Source organism: Gallus gallus, chromosome 2 (assembly GCF_016699485.2).
Source record: "Gallus gallus isolate bGalGal1 chromosome 2, bGalGal1.mat.broiler.GRCg7b, whole genome shotgun sequence".
Classification (NCBI taxonomy): Eukaryota; Metazoa; Chordata; class Aves; order Galliformes; family Phasianidae; genus Gallus; species Gallus gallus.
In genome coordinates, this window is record NC_052533.1 from 130,926,386 (window position 1) to 130,932,385 (window position 6,000).

The following is a 6,000-nucleotide window of genomic DNA, read 5'->3' on the forward strand; positions in this document are numbered from 1 at the left end:
CCAATACTTTTTATTATCTTCATCGATGACACAATCAGATCAAGTGCACCCTCAGCAAGTTTGCTGATGACACCAAGCTGTGTGGTACGGTTGATGCAACAGAGGGACAGGATGCCATTCAGAGAGATCTAGACAGGGTTGAGCAGTGGGCCCAAGAGAACCTCATGAGGTTCAACAAATCCAAATGCAAGGTTTTGCACCTGGGTTGAGGCAACATCCACTATCAGTACAAGCTGGAGGATGAAAGGATTGACCACAGTCCTGCCAAAAATGACCTGGGTGTACTGGTGGACAGATGAGGGCCACAAATATTATCTAAGGAATGGAACACCTCTCCTATGAGGACAGGCTGAAAGAGCTGAGGTTGTTCAGCCTGGAGAAGAAAAGGTTCTGAGTTGGCCTGATAGCAGCCTTTCAGTATCTGAAGGAGAGAATGGAATAGACACTTTAGCAGGGCCTGTGGTGGTAGAACAAGGGAAAATGGTTACAAGCTTAAAGAAGGTAGATTTAGGTTAGATATAAGGAAAAAGTCTTTCACGATGAGGGTGCTGAGACACTGGAATAGGTTGTCCAGAGATGTGGTGGATTCCCCATCCACCACATCTTTCAAGGCAAGGCTGGACCAGACTATGAGCAACCTGATCTAGCTGTGGATGTCCCTGTTCCTGGCAGGGGAGTTGGACTAGATGACCTTTAAAGGTCCCTTCCAACTCTAAGGATTCTATGACTCCATGATTTTCAGGAATTAATTCAAATACTGAATGTATATTTCAGTAGCAAGACTAGCTATTGGTCTTCAGTGTACCTAAAGTCTCACAGTATTTGGAACTACAACAAGACAGCTTCTATAAACACAGTCTCTGTATTAACTTAGTCCCAGTAGCTAAGTTCCAGATTGCAGATACAGCAGAGAAAAAGGCAGGAATCAGTCATGAATAATTGAAAGTATCAAAGGTAAGTAAACAGTGTAGACATTGGAAGGGAGAAGCATACAGAGACAGTCTGGAATTAAGAATTACAACTATTTCTTATTTAAGAAGGCTGTTTATAAATAAAATATCTATTATATTTTTACAGTGTATTTTGTGCCCTGCACCTATTATTTATTTTTGTAAACAGCTTCTGGTTTCACATTCCAGGGATACAAGGCAGAGTTTTGACTTTCTGTGTTTCATTTTGGCAACATCCTCCAATACCAAAATTTGTGGTTAACTAATTAGAAACTTCAATCAAACAGTCAAAACTATTTTTAAGAGGTCGATGAGATTCTTCCCATCTGTACATGCTACTTTTAATTAGGAAATAAAAAGTCAGACAACACAAATAAATATCAGTGAGGCAAAAGGCTAGCTATGGTTCATGAGCAGAGTCCCTCGGAATTGCAGCAAGGCACGCCAGCTGAGCTGCACGAAATAGCCTCAGTACACCACAGGTCACCCTTCTTAGCCTAAGTATAGGATTCACCCACCCTATACTTAGTATGTTCTCATAATTTATATAGGAAGATAAATTTATTCCCAGTTTGCCCTTATTAATTGGCCTGCTGGAACCAAGTCATTAATAGTAGTCAGAGGTAGTATTTTCCAAGAGAGTTGAAAATAGGTTTAGTAGTACTCATGTTGGGGACAGCAGTGTGCACGTCAGCTGCAGAACTGGGATTTACATTCCCTTCAGAAATTCCCTCTAGACTACTTGTAAAACCTACTCAGGCACCTTGAGACAGGTCCCAAACAGGAGAGGGAACATCACTGGAAGAGGGGCTGTGGTCACTGCCAGGTCGGGGTACCCTGCAGAAAGTGGGCATAGTCACAGTGTTTGAGATAGTCAACAGCAGGTGACCAGAACACAGATCTCGGGCTTTGAGTCACACTCAAAACGCATAATCATTAAACAGGAAAAACATAGATAATTAACAGTATTACAAGCATCTTTGGTTTCCTCTACTGAAAGTGAAAATACTGTACTGACTGAATAAATAATAAATGTAATGCATTTTGCAGATGAATCCTCAGCCACTCCTATGCACACAGTGCAGTGTTAGACTCACAGCATTGTGGTAACTGTTTCCCCATGAACAGTACTGTATCCTATGGAGCATGAGTACTGCAATATGTAGAGCAGTACCTGGGCTGTGTCCTCAGGAGCATATGTGCTTATAAGGTCACTGGTGTACCAGTAGCCTGAGAGCTTCATTTCCCAACATAAATAAAATGGAAAATGGTCTGAAGTACAAACAAATGTTTAAACACAAATGTTTTCTTCTGTGTGAACTCCAGTTACTGCACATTTCACATACGTTAACCCAGGGTACTCAAATGACCCAGTGCCTCTAGTAGTGTGTAGCTCAAAGACAGACTCCTAATTCACTTTAATCACCATAAACCCATCAGCACACTAGCAGACATGTAACTACTGTATGCCAATAAAAATGTTGTTTAAACTGTTAACTGCCAGTTTAAAGCAGCAATTAATCCCTGGGATCAACACCTTTGAAACTACTGCCATGGGGCATAGATAAATATTAACCTTGGCTCCTGGGGCAAGTGGAGGTCTTATGACCTGGCAAAGGATCACAACTAGTTGTTCAGGGCTTTATCTCCTGTTCTGCCATTGTATAATTCATTGGAAAATAATGTTGAAGGATTTTCTGGGTCTGGCATTTTGAAAGTCAAAGACCAAATGTAACATAGTTTGGGCCTACATCTGATAAAGTTTAACATCCCGTCTCGCAGGGCTCCAGATGTCTTTGCATGTTCTCAGTGCCCTTGGGAAAAAAAAAAAAAAAAAAAAAAAAGTAATATATTCGGGGGCAAAATTGCATATATTAAATAAATCAATACTTCCTAGAAAAACACCTTAATCTGTCCTTCATTTCTTGCTCCTCAGCTTTAACACTAAGAAATGAGCTGGCAATGCTGGGAACTGATCATTGGTTTTGGTATCCTCAATACAATCTTCTAAAGCAGAAAGCAGAGATGTGAGTATTATATAACTCAATTAAACCTCATTCTTTGCATCAGATAACAATACTCTTGGTGGAATGACAAAGTCTGTGAGGGTCATGACCTGTAGGAATGCAAATTCTTCCTTCTAAAAGTATTAGAGTTCCTGTCCTGCCTGGAGACTGGGTTCAACATGCATTCAGTGAACATTTATCAGCTGTGCTTGCCCAGGTAAGACTCGCAGCAACAGCTAAGCTCCTGGCACTGACTCTACATGAACAGTACATGTCAGAACATGAGAGTAGGAGACAGTTTTAGATAGAAGGTAGGAAACTAGACAGATCTGTATCCAAGTACTACCATTACTAGAGTACTTTACATCTCTTGTATAAGGTTCAGTCTGAAATTCATGTGTTTGTTCAGTATCATGTATTCAGACAGTGATTTGTAGTCATTTATAAAACACTGTTATTGTAATTTATAAAAAGTAACATCTGGCCAATATATATATATATATTTTTTTTAATAGAAAAACATTATTTTAAAACAAGTGGCACAATGAGCACAACTTTAACTATCAAAATCCTAAAAACAGCTTTGAAGATGAAATCCAGATCCAAGGAGGAAAAGCTCGGGGGAGTTTTGTTGCATGATATGATCTTGCTCCTTAGATTCTGCAGAGTATTAAAGAAATATCCTGTACTTGGCATGTTCATGTCCTGTGGCTACACACATATCCTCATTCAAAATGCCGTGAACTCAGGTTCCATTCATTCCCCACCCCAAAATGACATTACATAAGTAGGTGGAACCATACCACATGACTGAAAATATAGATATATTTTTTACAGTGGCCCATGTTAACTCATCAATGTAGTGTGTTAGGAATGTAAAAATTCACCAGTAACATGACAAGATCAAACACAGATGGATCTTAAGGAAAGTGCAGAGAGCAAGGACATCTGATATAGCCCTGTTTTCTCCACCCTTATTCAGCTTCTGCAAGTTCTCTGTTGGTCTTTTTTTAATTTTAAACAAAGCTTTTAATAAGTATGGAACCATCACTCTAACTTTGCAGTAGTTAATAAGCAGGCATAAACTTGCCATTTCTAAATCACATGAAGGTAGTAAGGAATGCAAAGACTGTGCTTTGAAGGCACTCTCTGTTGTAGGCATCAGAGAGGGCATCAGGGTTTGTAGAGTACCATAGAAGCAGGTAGAAAGATCTGCAGGACTGAGAAGTGCTGGAAAAACTGTAGCATCATTAATATTTTGAATTCATATTGTTGTCCTTGCTTTTTGAACCAAATTACATATGTTGTTTATGTTTTATCAGGGCCTGTTAAAATGTGAGTTATCAGGAAATAGAACATCAGTGTAGTTTACTACTTCCCATTAAATTCTTTCTTAAGATTATTCCATTCTCTTTGTCTCCTCTCCACTTTCTGTTTAAATTTCTTTTCCTCAGTCTTTCGCAATGCACTTTTACCACATCACTCACTCTTCATTCCACCAAAATTAGGTCCCACAAAATACATAGAATTGTAGAATCATAGAATTGTTTGAGTTGGAAGGGACATCTAGTTAAACTTCCCTGTGGCAAACAGGAACACCCGCAGCTAGATGAAGTTGCTCAGAACCTGGTCCAGCCTGACTTTGAATGTCTCCAGACACGGGGCATCCACCAAATCTCTGGGAAACCCATTACAGGGACTCACCACTCACCACTCTTACTGTAAAAAAAGTCTTCCTTACATCCAATCTAAGTCTCTTCTCTTGTTGGAAACCATTTCCCCTTGTTCTATCACAACAGACTCTGCTAAAGAGTCTATCCCCTTCTTTCTTATAGTCCCCCTTTACATACTGAAAGGTCACTATCAGGTCTCCCCAGTGCCTTCTTCCCAGGCTGGAGAGCCCCAGTGTCTCAGCCTATCATTGTAGGAGAGGTGCTCCATCTCTTGGGTCATTACTGTTTCCTCCTCTGGATGTGCTCCAACACATCCACATCTCTCCTGCACTGAGGATATCTGAGACAGTACTCCAGGTGAGGTTTCACCAGTGCAGAGTAGAGGAGCAGGATCACCTCCCTCAGCCTAATGACCATGCTTCTTTTGTTGCAGCCCAGGATACGGTTGGCATTCTGGACTGCAAGGGCACACTCTTGGATCATGTTCAGCTTGCCCAAAGTCCTTTTCTGCAGGACTGTGCTCAATTCTTTCATTCTTCAGCTTGTACTGACAGCAGGAGTTGACATGAGCCAGGAGCAAGACCTTTTCCTTGGATTTGTTGAACCTCATGAGGTTCTCCTGGACCCACTGCTCAAGCCTGCCTAGGTCTCTCTGGATGGCATCCTGTCCCTCAGGCATGTTGACTGCACTGCACAGCTTGGTCTCATCAACAACATCATTGTTCAAAAGTTCAGGACCTCAAAACACAGATGAAACTTGAATCTGAGGCAGTACAATAATATGTTCTTGCCTGTGTCATAATAATGGATAGGATACTGAGTTTGAGAGGTAGTGATGGAAAACAAATCTTTGAGAAGTCCCTTCTCTCAAGACTTTGTGTGCTCAAAGCTACTGGAAGGTTTGTTTGGGGAATTTGAAAATGTTATGTATTAGGAGAGACAGAAACAATAACAAAGATGAGAAAGGGGGGTTAATTGCTCATTTTGAGAAGAGCTTTAATGGAAATCATGGACTGAACACTGTCATCTGTCCACCAGTACTCTCCGCTGTCAGCACATTCACTCAAGTTCTCAGCAACCTAACAATGTCCTTTTAGACCATCCTGATTCTTGCTGCTTCATGAAAAAGTGACAAACAGTGTCTATCATAGTATTACCAAAATTCACAGAGAGCATTTTCTCTCCCTACCGTTCTACAGGTACATAGCTGATTGATGTTAAAGATCAAACTTGACTACATCATTCCTCAGTACCCAGGGTGTCATAGCTTTTGTCCCCAGTAGGCCCACAGAGAACTCAGAGAATGGAAAAGCAACTCACCTAGAAAACGGAGGTGACCTGTTGAATCAAGAATGAGTCTAGCTGGTAAAT